Here is a 14,686-nt window from a genome sequence, read left to right on the forward strand (position 1 = left end):
TTCATTTTAGCATCAGCTTGATGTCACCGGTGCACTGATTGGAGCCCACGGATCTTAGGGGTTTGCAGCATATTAGGATACAGCATTATAAACACAGTGAGAAGGTTCATAGGTACCCTGAATGCAGGGCTCAACAAGTCTCTGGCCTAGTGTCCTGTATATTAAATTGTGATCGGTATGCTTACATAGGCACAGTACATGCTAGGTATATTCATGTACAATTCAGAGACATTGGTCTGTGACCTGCCAGTCACGGGATGAAACCCGGTAATCCTGGTTCAGCCTTTCATCCTTCCAAGAAGCGAAGTGGTAACAAGCACTATTTATAATGGTCAAGTTAGCATGTTGTTTAATGAATTGCATGCCATTTTGATGTTGCAACATTTTCCATGCAACACCTTTTTGGAATGACCCGCCAAATGTTTGATCAAAGCCCGTATTGTCATCTTCCAAATTATTAACTCTGTGATCACAGGGGCCCACCTGTAACTTGTCAGCAAGATGAAAACACATTAGTCTGCAAGAAAGGGGTGATTATCAAATACGGAAGGCCAATATGGCAGATGACTTGTTTAGGACATTTCCACACAGACAACATTTATTTGTTTGCTAAACATCTGCAATTTATAGGAGGGGCAGTGGGATAAAACTCGTAGACAGAAGTGGTAAAGTAAAAGAAGAGGCAGTTTAAAAGAGAGAGAAGTGCGTGAAAGAGAGATGGGTATGTAGTTAAGATGTGAGCAAGGGTTACAAGGAAAGCAAAAGGGGAAGGAAGTGGGTGCAGAGGTAGAGCCAGAGTAAAGATTGAACAAGGCAGAAGATGGGAGCCGTGTGTGCGTAAGAGGGAACACTCAGATGTCAAAGTGGACGAGATCTATTGTGAACATCTTTCCCAAACGTTTTGTACTGAACAAAAAGAAGTTCCTCTACTTTTTGTTGAACAAGCAGCCGTTCCTGGCCAGGTAATGCTGAGCTTGATGTGTCTGGGCGAAAGGGAAGGAACGGGGAACCTGTATGTGAGGAGAGAGGAGGAACAGACAGCTGGAGAAGAAACCCGTCTTCTTTCCAGGGTACCCGGCTGCTACCTGAATGAAATGTAAATGTGAGCAGCTGGTTAGTCAGGAAATCTAAAGACTGCTTGCGAGGCACTGATGTAGTCATTTACAGCTTGACAAGATAACAAATATGTAATCTTTTAGCATGGTGGTGTAACGTTGTTACCAACTCTGCCTCGAGTGCTTCATTCTAGTCTGATTTCTATCCACTAAGAGTACATATTTTAAAAGCACTTTTTTAATCTTAAACTCTGAAACCTTTTGCGCTTTTTGTGGGAGTCGGCCGTATGCTGTATGTAATACAACTTTAATACAATAACAGACAGTGAGTGCATTCAACAAAAATATTAGTCACCCAAGGGGGCTGACCCTTATGCTAGAAAGGCAGACCACCAGAGTATATGCACAACTTTTTAATTTCCCCAGGGAGTGAGGGGTGGGGGGGATTTTGAGGCCAACGCCAGTGACAAAATGCAGATTCAGTAACAAATATTTGGCTTGCCATAGGTGAGGTTCTGTAAATTCTGAACCTGGGTCATAAAGGTCGTGGTTCTGTTACGAATTTGGTAACAGCGAACCGTAAACAGTGAGCTCAGCAAGTATGAGGGTTTTCGTCATGTTACACCGATGGATTCACTGTGTATTTGAAGATTTCGTTCTGAACCCTTGGGTTCCATTTTGTGCATGGCAGCCATTTTGTGGTTGCCCTCACATAGGCCGATGACTTTAGCTGACTTTTGGATGACCTGAGTGGACTGACCCTGTTGCCTGAAGCTGACCTTGTTAGACCAGTTCCTAGCCCAGTAGCTGATCAAGATTAAGGATCAGAGCACAGGAGATTGTAAAGTTTGGTATGCACACACACACCCCTTATCCTACTTCTCGTCTGTTTCTGTTCCTCCTTTTATGGCTTGTTTACGATATGGGTTGTGGTCTTTTATTATGGGTTTGTCCGGCTTGTGTAAGAAGGAATGTTGGGCTTTTTGCATGCTTGCAAAAGCTAGGACTGCCCCTTTCTTTTATGCTGAGTTTTGTAACCCTAAGCATATAAAAGGCCTCAGTTCTCTGTATTCCTCAGACTACCTCATTCAGTTGCTACGGCTTCTGTGTGACGTGGCCTCACTTAATTAAGTTTAATAAAGATGTCTTTTCATATATCAGCTTCTGTGCCAAGTTCTTTATTGATATTAGTAAGACCCCTGAGAACGAAGATTTTCCATTTCCTCATAGGGGTCTGCCCGTGTGAAAGAATGACTTGAACCGTTGATTGCGTTATCTGGAAAATTGACTCAAAGGAAAGCATTGGGCTTTTTCACACCAAATATCCACTTTATGTGGGTAAGCCATATGACCATACAACTAGGAGGGCATCAGCTTTGCAGACATCAAAGGCAGAGGAGGAATAACCATGTAACATGACAAGGCAAATAGCAGACACTTTAATCTACAAAGAATTCAGAGTAACTTTTAATATATTGGAATTATGCTTGAAGCCGTCCCTTTGTCCTAACTAAATCTATTTAACAATTTCTTCCATCTATATGTAGTCCGTCCACCATTCTTCTCTGAGACATAACCCGCAACCAAATAATATCACTCCTGATTTTGGTATTTTCACAATAAGGTGATTTTTCACATTTTAGTACGAAGTTTTACTGGGCTAAACTATTCATTCGGGGACCAGATCAAGGATTATATTTAGGACGATGCAGTCTTAGACCAGTGATCAAATATGCACTGGCATTTTGAAGATATTTGGATTTATTGCACCGTCACACCCTTAGAGAATAGTATAGTGTGTAGGTAACCAAATTGGAAAGTATTGTTGTTATTCCACCACAAAACTTACTTCTTTTTGATAGTTATTTTAAGGCTGGCAGATCAGCTTATCCAATATGGTAATAATGATGTCTTTAAACCATGTCTGAGTCAGGCTGATCATGTGACACTAATGTTTGGTTCTAACCTCATGTGTTTTGTGTTAATTTGAGCTGAGTGTGTGCTCAGAATGCTGGTTATTAGTGGAGGAAAGTATTTCTTTAGTGGATGGTCTTACAGAGGTTTGGATTTGAGTTTGGGGTAGCATGCCACCCTCTGTTGGGTGGGGCTGATCTTGTAGATTCCTGGTAGCCATGCGTGATTGGCGATATTAAGATTATTGTTAACAAAAGGCTTTAACGTGTTGCTGTTGTGTATGAACTGTTAACTTCTGAGGTTGAGCATACGCGTTGATGCTTTAGGACTCCTAAATGCCTTCTGTGAATACCAAAAGTCTTAAAGTTAGGATTTTTCTCAGTTTAGGAGTAGTAAAGTTAGGAGTCCTAACTTTAGGACTCCTAAATGCCTTCTTTGAATAGCGAAAGTCTTAAAGTTAGGATTGTTCTCAGTTTAGGAGTAGTAAAGTTAGGAGTCCTAACTTTAGGACTCCTAAATGACTTCTGTGAATACCAAAATGAGTAAGTGCCTTCTGTGAATTCTAAAATGAGTAAGTGCCTTCTGTGAATACCAAAATGGTAGTAAGTTTAGGATTTTGTCTTAAATTAGTTCAGTGAATCGGGCCCAACAAGCCCAGAAAGAAAGAGAAGCCTTATAGATGGCCTTGAAGGAATAATCAGCTATCCTCACAGCAAACCAACAGATACAGGACACAGCAATTCTTCGGTTAACGGATGCTATATCAAGTGCCCACGCGTACCCAACCGTTCCAGGAAATATTCTCCAAAAATTTCAAGAAGGGGATGACCCGGATTACTTCTTCACTAACTTCGAGCGGGTAGCCTCTACAGCCACTTGGCCTCCTGAAAGATGGGTCCAATACATAGCACCGCTTCTGTCCGGCGAACTACAGGAGGCCTACTAAGTGGCGAACAAGGCTGGAGTAACCCCCTATCCAGACATCAAGAAGGCCATTCTAGAGAGACTTGGTTTCGATCCTGACTATTACCGGACACATTTTCGGAAAGAGAAATGGACTGCACGGGACAATCATTGGGCTCTATACTTTTGTATCAAGGACCATGGAAACCGCTGGTTACGACCAGCCACAAGTAGCATGGAAGAGGTCATAGAGCTGGCCTTAGAACAATACCTGGAAGCATTTCCCCGAACACCCGCACTTGGACAAAACAGCATCCCAACCTCACTGTAGCCACAGCCTTCGACCTAGCGTGCGCTTACCACCGTTCCCCGGAATTCAGACTCCACTCCTAAAAAATCCCAACCCCACCAGGGAAAACCAACCAACGGTTCACAACGCCCACAAGCGAAAACCGTCTAACAGGAACACCATGTTCACTGCTAAAAACACCCCTCCTCCCTTCTGTCCCTTCACAGGGTCCTCAATGTTTTCAGTGTGCCAAGTGGGGCATATTGCCCGACAATGCCCCCTAAGTTCTGAAAACACAGAACCTATGGAGATAGGCCTCTCAAAAAGCAGGGATTTGGTTACAGGAGCAAACCAGGAAAGGTACAAGAATAGAATCTACCTTAATGGTAGACTGCTAGATGCCCTACTCGATACGGGATGCCACCACACTATAATCAGTAGGGACCTTATTCGCCGGGCGCAGCTGAAAGAAAAGGAAACAGTAAGGGTGTCTGGTGTACACAGGGACATTCACCCCCTAAGGTCTGAAGATAGGCCTCTCAAAAAGCAGGGTTTTGGTTACAGGAGCAAACCAGGAAAGGTACAAGAAAAGAATCTATCTTAATGGTAGACCGCTAGATGCCCTTCTCGATGCAGGACGCCATCACACTATAATCAGTAGGGACCTTATAAGCCGGGTGCAGCTGAAAAAGAAGGAAACTGTAAAAGTGTCTGGTGTACATGGGGACATTCGGGACTATCCCTTGACAGAAGTACTCTTAGAGATAGAGGAAGACCCACTGGTTCACAAGGTAGGAGTGGTCCCTTTATTGGATGAGAAGGTATTATTGGGAACAGATCTTCCCTGTTTCAATGATTATTTAGTAGGCATAGCTAAGGAAAATAAGATAACGGGTTGGTTAAGAGAAGCACCTTTTTCCCAAGCTAATATTGTTGCCCATCCAGAGAAGAGACACAAAACAAATACGGAGAAACGTAAAGAAAGAGAAATGTATCAGTTAAGGGTGAAAGATTCCACTCCCTGTTTTTTCTTATCAGATGAAACCCCCGCTCCGAGAAGCTTCCTGACTGCACAAAGGGAAGACAGTACCCTGTGCCACACCTGGGAGCAGGCTCAACAAGAAGACGCGAACAAGGTAGGCCCTTTTTTTGTATTAAGCGTGGGCTTCTCTTCAGGGTAAATGGGGTACCACTCCATCAAATGGAACAACTCCAGGTCCTCTTAGCCTTTCGTCCCCGGGTCCTACTTCTGGCTCACAGCAAAGCAGGGAGAGGACACTATGGGCAATAACATACTCTTAGTTCCCTCCTCGAGAGGTTCTACTGGCCAGGGGTCTATCGTGAAGTTGTCAAGTTCTGCGCTGCCTGTCCCAGATGTCAACTCACTAACCCCTCCGTTCTAAAGAAAGCTCCCTTAAACCCTTGTCCTATCATTGAAAACCCTTTTCAGAGGGTCGGGATGGATCAAGTGGGTCCCTTACTCCCGTCCGCCAGAGGCCACCAATACATATTGGTGCTTGTTGACTATGCCACCTGATACCCAGAGGCTATACCCCTTTCTAGTACCACCACACCGTCAGTAGCACAGGCTATGATCTCTTTTTTTCACGGTTCGGATTTCCACGAGAAATCCTAACCAACCAAGGTACCCCATTCATGTCCCACCTGTTGAAGGAGGTGTGTAAGTTCTTAGGGATATGCAAAATCCGTACCGCTGTTTACCACCCACAAATGGACGTATTGGTGGAACACTACAAAAAAACCATTAAGACCATGTTAAAAAATTAGTCACGGATAGCGGTAAGAATTGGGACAGGAAGTTGCCCCTTGTTTTGTTCGCGATACAAACACACAAACAAAAGTCGACCGGCTTCACCCCTTTCGAGCTACTGTTTGGCCAAAAGCCCAGAACCCTACTTGACATGACAGCCGAGCAGCGGACCGAAGAGGAAGACAAAAGAACCCTTGCTGGCCTATAGTTAGTCCCTGAGAGATTCCCTAGCCACCCTGTGGGAAGACATGCACGATAACCTTGAAAAAGCCAAGAACAAGCAGAAACTCTTTTAAGATAAAGGGAGCAAGATGAGGAAACTGGGTGTTGGGGACAAGGTTCTCATTATCCTACCAACCTCTGAAAAGAAATTATTAGCTACCTGGTCAGGTCCTTACAAGGTCCTGGACAAAGTGACACCAGTGATGTACAAGGTAGACGTTCCCCAGAAACTGGGTGGGGGGGGGGGAACAGATCTTCCACATTAACCTGTTGAAATAATGGGAAGAGCCCCCAGAACAGGACAAAGTACCCATAAGTCACGTGAACCTTCACCAGCCCATAGACGTCATACCCCACCCCTCTCCCTTTTCACCCAGGGTGATGCCTAACTTGGGTCTCCAAGTGACAGCTGAGCAGAAACAGGAGGTACTACAGTTATTGGACAGTTTTCCCGGACTGGACGAACGTCCCTAATATACCATGATAAAGTGACCAAAGAAGGGCGGGTTATCAAGCTTAAACCATACAGAATCCCAGCAGCCGACGACACGCTGTTGAACAAGAAATAGAGACCATGCTACAAGCTGATATTATAGAGCCCTTCCAGAGCACCTGGTGCTCACCCGTGGTTCTTGTACCAAAACCAGACGGAAGCATCTGTTTTTGTATTGATTTTTGACAACTAAATGCCCATTCCCAATTCGATACGTACCCGATGCACCGGGTGGACGAATTAATCTAGCGTCTAGGCAGAGCCACAGTAATGTCCTTCATCGATTTTACCAAGGGTTATTGGCAATTACCCCTATCACAATCAGCCAAGGAAAAAACTGCTTTCTCCACACCATCTGGGCTGTATCAATTTAAAGTAATGCCATTTGGGCTTCATGGGGCTCCCGCCACATTTAAGAGACTTATGGACATTATACGCAGAGCCCATCAAGAATATGCTGTTGTATATCTAGACGACATAGTCGTCTACAGTCCGACTTGGGAAACCCACTTACAACACCTTTGTCAGGTCCTTAATGCCTTACACCAAGCAGGACTCACACTAAGCCCCAAAAAAACAACCCTTGCAACCGACCACATCGAATATCTAGGTTAGACTATTAGCACAGGTACCATTAGACCTCCGCTTAATAACCTAGAGGACATAGGAAACGTTCCTCGTCCCACTACAAAAAAATTAATTTGCACCTTCTTGGGCTTGGTGGGCTATTACCGCCGCTTTATTCCTCATTTTTCAGAAATAGCTAGTACTCTCACAGATCTCTTGTCCCAGCAACATCCCAATAAGAACATCTTGTGGACAGCCTCCCAGGAAGACAGTTTCCACCAGTTAAAAAACGCCTGACTAGCGCCCCTTTATTGATGTGTCCTGATTTTTTTATGGTATTCGTTCTCCAAACTGATGCCTCTGGATGAGGCCTGGGAGCCATCCTGTCACAGCCTGATCAACAGGGGGACCTATGACCCATTTTGTTTCTCAGTCAAAAGTTATTCCCTCGAGAAACCCATTACGCCACAATGAAAAAAGAGTATTTGGCAACAAAAGGGGAAATGGAAGCCCTTCAATATAACTTGTTGGGTCGCTCCTTTATCCTTCTTGCCGACCATGCACCCCTTACCTGGCTGGCTACCCATAAGGACACAAACCCCAAAATCCTGTGGTGGTTTCTAGCTATGCAACCTTTCTCATTTCAGACATACCACATTCCAGGGAAACTACAAGGAAAAGTGGATTTCCTCTCATGCTGTCCAGTTTCTACATGGCCCGATCGCCCATGCCAAGAAGAGGAGCAGTGTGCTCCGGTATCGAGGACTCACAGGGACTTAGTAATGGCTGTGCGTTCCTTCCAGCCTAGCTACGACGAGAACCGTCTAGAGGCTGAAGTGCACGTCACGATGATGCCAGAGCCTCAACCAATGAGAAACTCCGCTGGGCGGACCCCTACGGAAAAACAGCAAGAAGACGACAAAAGCATGCAGGAACTGGAGAGAGAGAGCATGGAGTACGAGCACTGCGGTGACGAAGAGGCGTTGCGGGAACCCGAGACCCTGAGGACCACAGGCAGAGAGCAGAGAAATACCACGGAGAGACACCTGAGCACCCAGGAGAAGCAAAGAAGGCAGAGAGGACCCTTGCCACGATCCCGAAGGGCCATGGCTTCAGGAAAGTGCCGATATTTCGATATCTCTTCAGGCAGTGGTGGGAGGGAAGGCCCCAGGACACTCGGGTACTTCACGGTCCCCACGGGTAAAGAGCACTGCACCCTCCCTCCTGCAGAAACAGCAGACAGGCTAGCCTACACTGAGCACGTGAGTGTGGTGACGGGAAACGCTGTTAAGATAAAGCCATTAACCAGACATCCTCTTCTTTGTACTGAGGGCAAGGAGAGAGAAGTGGAGGGGAACTCTCACGGAGGGGAGAGAAGTGGACCTGAAGGAGACATGGAGGGAGGATCCTGCCAGAACCTTCAGACTTCGACTGTTTACTTTCCTTGTTTATTCCTTTGTTTTCTAGAAACAAAACCAACTCTATTAAATCCTCTAACATATACAAACGACGTGGTTGGAGTCTCTTTAATTGCACGAGCACAGGGGGTAATCATGCAAAAAGAGACATTTCCTTACATGGCACCGTCCAGATAAAAGGCGATTGTCAAATAAACCATACCTTGGTAGCTCTCATCATCTAATTAGAACAACCTGGAAAGGCCATCTTCATTGGCATGGTTAGTCCCAGGTCTGTGTTCCACTGTAAAGTCCATAACTTGTACGGAATGGACCACCTCAGTAGTTTTCGGTTCTCTCCTCTAATCTGTATCAGCCATCTGAGAGGCCTGCAGTCAGTTTGAACTGTGAAACAGGTAAGGTCTCAGCTTCTTAAGGAACCAAACCACAGCAAATGCTTCCCTCTAAAAGACACTCCAACACTGCCTTCTGTGGGGCGTGGCCTAGATGGTGGCCACAAGGGACGCTCTTTAGGGAGCTTCATGCCGGCCTGCTTATAATCCTATTATACTGCTCCTCCTGCCGGAATCCTATTGGATTCCCTTGGCAGAGGGCTGCGCATCCGGCTGGTGGTGCAAGGGTGGTGCCCTGATGCCCATGATAACTATTGTAGTGTTCCCTCACTGTTGTGCCACGCCCGCGTCCTCCAGGGGGGCGCACAGTGGAAATTGACCCTTTATACTCCTGTTACTGTGCAGAGTGGCATGAATACATTGCATACCCACGTGTCCGGCCTCAGCGACATCTTTCCTCACTGCGGCCCTAATCCTGAGTAAGGAGTCAGCTGTGGGGGGCGTGGCGTGCGGCTGTGCAACGGAGCCTGTCTGGTTGCTGTGGACTCGGATGCTACGAGGGGAGCTACTTGTTGAGACTGTGCTCTGGCTGGTGGTGGTGAATGGAGCCTGGATCAGAGCTGGGAGCCTGTGGTGTGATGCCTTGTTGACTGCTGCAGCAGTGGCGGCTACTCAGTCTGTCATTGGAGAGACCACTCTGGCTTTGATTACCCCTGGCTGCGGTCCCAATCTAGGGACTTGCCCCCTGCACTGCCCTGGCTGAGTGACTGAGTTGGGGAGAGTCCAGGGCTAATTTGTGCTTGGTTCCTTGTTTTGGAGCAACCATGGGGAAAGATAGACCAGAGAGAGGGGCGCAGCAGACCAAGATGCACCAGTACACGGCTCAAGGTTGCCATGCGGCAGACGGACTAACCGCTGGAGTCCCCCTTGCTGCTGAGGCCACGCACACTGACCCAGCGGGGCCCAAATCCTTGCTTTTATTGAAGCCTCAAGCTTGATGGTTCAGGCCAAGATCAATGCTGTATCTTTTGATGTGGGCCTGCTGAGGGTGGACCTCTGTACGGTAGCAGAGAGGTCCCTGGCTACCGGACAGTAGGCCTGGGCATAGGAGGGCTGCTCTCGAAGATGCAATCTGTGGTTTGTTGGCTTCCGGAGGGAGTTGAGGTGAGAACCCATGAACTGTTCCTTGAGAACAGGATTAAAACCGCGCTTCCGGCAACCTCGCTCTACCCTCTTTTTGTGACAGAATGGGCTAATGGGGGTCTGGAGCCGGCTCTCCCAGCCAGCGCTGCCCCTCGCATGCGCATTGCCAAGGTACTTAACTACAGGGACTGTGACTGCATACTCCTGGAGGCCAGGCGGGTAGACAACCCTATGTTTGAAAATCATACTATTCGTATCTTCCCTGATTATACTCATGTGGTACAGCAACAGACAGGGCCGGACTGGCTGCGAGAAGTTGGCCTGGCATATGATGTCTACGATTAAATTGGGCACCTTGCACCAGTCCAAAGGACCCTTATGATGTATGAGGTCAAAGATAACCTTTAGAAAGCTATCCTAGTGGTAGCTGTTGAGAGCAGCCTCCAGGCTTAATCTTGAAGGTTTTACCAGAATATCACCTCCTGCATTCATCAAATGAAAAGAGAACCACACAGTAGTTAAATAAAAATATGTATTTATTAATATAACACTCTCTACTATCCTCTACACTAGGATAGAACACAAAGCACACAATACGAGCTCAATAGAACAGTTATAAGTAGCACAATACACAGTGGGCTCCAGGGAGAGACCAAACCATGTACTAAAATAGTGGTAAAACAATCACGGCTGGGATCAAGACAAGGTCTGGAGCATGTAGAATCGCTTGGACCCCAAGGAACCACCCAAGGTAGATAGGGACCCCACAGAGTACAGGTGCAGTGTGCTAACATGACCGCGGGTTCCGTACAATTCTATGGGGAAGTCGCGTTGCAATTTTAAAGTTTAAGGACCCTTCTAGAAGGACTTCGAGCAAACCCTTTGGAACTTAAGAGGTTGGATAGCCACCTCACCCATGGATACCATGGTACCCGAGTTACCTATCCCAGAGGAGCCGGGAGCATAGGTCTGTAATCGTGTCGGAAACTGCCGTTGTTCTCAATGGAGGGCTGTGAAGTACTGCTGCCGTGAAAGTGAAAAGGGTCCAGTGGAATCCAAACCTGGATTCTGGAAGGAAGGAACCTGAAAGCAGAGGGGACAGAGTCTGGGTCACTTCAGAGTGACCAGAGGCACGGTAGACAAATGCCCACCTATGTTGGGTGCTTCAGGTGCGAAGAAGGGATGCTTGACTCTGCAGCCACCAGGACCAGGAGGCGTTGATGACAACCAGGAACCAGATGCAAGCGGTCCCACAAAGGATGTTGAGTGCTGTCGGGTTGTGTCCGGCTGGAGCACCAACAAACGTTGGCAAAAGCGACCAATACAGGAAGGTCAAGCAGGTTACGGTGTGGACCAGCAAGGTTCAGGGGACTCTCCAAGCAATGGGGATTCAGGGCACATCTGGAGCAACCAGGAAAGGCAAACAGAAATCAAGATGACCCTCAGGAGGACCCACAGGCCGAATGACCATGAGTTGCGAGGGGACCTCATGCAAGATTACAAAGTACCAGCCCACGGAGCACTAGGTGTGAGGAGGCCAGAGTTCTTTGGTGCAAATACTGCTCAGGGTCAGGACTACACAGAGTACAATGCACAAGTCCAGGAATTGCCAACAAGCATATGCAACTGCAAATGATTGCGTTGCACATGGGTTCAGGTTATGCAGTCCCCACGGGGGATACTGGCCTTAAACTTGCTGAGAGGGCAGATCAACCTCAGGGACCTTTGTAACCCACCTCCTGTGCTGCTGAGATTTTCAGAGTCTGCAGGAGCTCTGGAGCAGCAAACCGATCAGCTGCATTGAGGTGCCTGCAAAAGCAGGGAGTGACTCCTTCCCCCCAAGGGAGATTCTTCAGTTGTCCTTAGTACATCACAGGTTCTGCACAGAGCCTGCATGGATCAAGGGCACAGACAAAGCTTTGGAAAGAGAGGGGGGCGAAGTCGGGCCCAGTCGAATTGAAGTGAAGTCCAGACCGTCCAAGGTGAGTGGTTTCTTCTTGAAGAATCTTGTCCATGTAAAATCTAAAGTCTTACAACCTGGTAAGCCCTTTTGTACCACTGGAGTGGGTTGGACAGATTCAGGGGACCCTCCTAGGGGAGGGCAAGGACAGAGGGGAGGTTACTCCTATGTCCTTTGTCCAGTTATGCGCCAGAGCAGGAGCCAATGGCTCCCAGAGCTGGTTTGAACTGGACTATGCACAGGGACACCAAATGTGCCCCAGGTGCAGACTTTCAGGCACTCTCAGAGTGCACCCACACAGCCCCAATACATTAAATTCTGTCTGGGAGGTGGTCACACCTCCCTGTGACAGGATGCCTATTGTGCTGCCTTCCTCTGCTTGAGCTTTCCTCAGCAGCAGGAGGGCAGAAATGTGTTTCTGGTCGGCAGCATCCATTTTGTGCTGTCCGGGTTGCCAAGGCTGGCACCGGATAGACCAGTGACCCCACGAAGCTTGCTTCTGCAGGGTGGAATCATACCTCCCACACCAGTTACCGGTGTGGAGGTATGATTCCAAAGTGTTACCATACATGATATGTTTCTATGCAGCCGTTCTTGAGATAGCATTTACCGCGAAGTTATAATGCACCTCTAGCTATATGTACAGCTGAGTCACAGCAACCCAGGAGAATGGTCTCAGATGGCTGCAGAGGGGCTCTGCTCATGCAGGGGCCCCCTCTCACATAAAACCTAGCACCCTGCCTTCAGGATTGATAAGGCTTGCTATAGGTGTGAATTATAAGTTTTAAGTGTAGTGACAAATAGATATAGTGAACCTATATCTAAAGTAAGTTGTGCAAGCACCAGCTTACACGGGTTGCAGTTGCAGACCTGTAGTTCCATTTTGCATGGCCTCTCATGGGTGGCATAATACATGCTTCAGCCCATGGGAGGCCTCTAGGGTACCTATGCTCTGGATACATGGGTACCATATACTAGGGACTCATAAGGGTACCCCAGTATCCAATCTGGAGTGTACCAAAGTACATACATGACTATTTAAAGGAGAAAGCAGATAGACTGGGGTCCTGATTAGCAGGATCCCAGGCAGACTAGTCAAAAACAGTGCAACATCAAACACAAAGTGGGGGTAACCATAAGAAGCAGACCCTACTTTCCTACACTGGCTACAGGATATTTCTAAGTAAACAATACAAAACCAAATGGTTTTAAAGTATTCTTTAAAACCATTTGTTTTGCTTTCTATATTTAGAAGTACATACTGGTCCCCATCCACAAAATCAGCTCCCACCACAGTGAAATCATCCCCCAGGTTCGCAGCCCACCAAAATGCCCAGTAGCCGTTCCGGCCCTGGCAACAGAGTATGTCCTTCGGTAGTGGGAAACAGAAACTAAGAGCGATGCAGTTACAATACATGTTGCTGTACCCTACCAAATTAAAATTCATCCATGAAGGGCGCACATATTTCTTTTCCACTCCTGAGGCCGCATGGGACTGGCAGAAGGTGAAAGGAAAAGCTTGGTCCCTGTCCTCGAGAGAAGCAAACAGTAGTACTGAGGGGATGCACAGCTTGTGAAGGGCGAGCAGGCGAGAACGGCGAGGCAGACAGGCATCCCGCTCCTCTCAACAGGTGGTAGTGCTGCAGGATTGTTCTCTGGACTTGGAGAGATTGGACTCTGACAATGAGGGTAGAGAGCTGCCTCGATTCAGTCCAGCGCAACTGCAGACGGAACTTGAAGAAGCCAGAGTGCTGGTGGAGGTGGTAACCGATTCAAATTTGGATGCCAGCATGGGGAATATTGTAGAGGACACCCCACAAACAGCCTTCCCTTGAACTGTTGATGTGTTGATGTGCTGCTGTGATTGTATATGTCATTCTTGGGGGGACCCTCTATGGGAGAGCCTTCAAGTTGGTATGCGTGGGAGGGAGAGAGCAACGGCCTGTGTGGTGTGGGGAGGAGTTCCTGCAGCTCACTGACTTAGTAGTTCTTTTTGTTCAGGGTGGGGGTTGAAGGTTGGAATATGATTAGGGAGGCACATCTTGTTCTTGTTCATTCAGTGTTTACCCGGGTGGTGGGGGAGGTTGTTTATCCTCATAGAAGTTTTTGGTACTTCACCTATGCCCGTGGAGTGGTGATCTGGGTGGCCCCACTTGTCACGTTCAGAGTCCTTAGTTGTGAAGAGGACATAGAGGGGAGGTCTGTCTTGGTGCATGGTGAGCTGGATAGTACAGAAGTCTGCCTGCTGAATTTTACGCAGGAATGTGGATGACAGTGATTTCTACCTTGACTTAGAGACTCACCTACTGCCATATGTCGGAACCTCTGTATTGTGGTATTGAGACTTTAACTGTGTCCTGGATGGCACGCTGGACAGACACACTAAACCAGCATGTCTGCTGCTCTCCGAGGGGTCATGGAGCGCTTGGGCTATGTGGCCATCTGGCGTATGACATATCCGCGGGAGCGGGACTACACTTGTTAGACCCCTGTGTGTCCAACCTTTAGTAGGCTAAACAGGTTCCTACCTACTGAGGGGACTGCCGCGGCGGCACTGCAGACGCGGTGCTGGGGTGATTTCTTTTGGATCACACCCCATGCTACAGGAATGGGGGTGCG

Source organism: Lissotriton vulgaris, chromosome 3_1 (assembly GCF_964263255.1).
Source record: "Lissotriton vulgaris chromosome 3_1, aLisVul1.2, whole genome shotgun sequence".
Classification (NCBI taxonomy): domain Eukaryota; kingdom Metazoa; phylum Chordata; class Amphibia; order Caudata; family Salamandridae; genus Lissotriton; species Lissotriton vulgaris.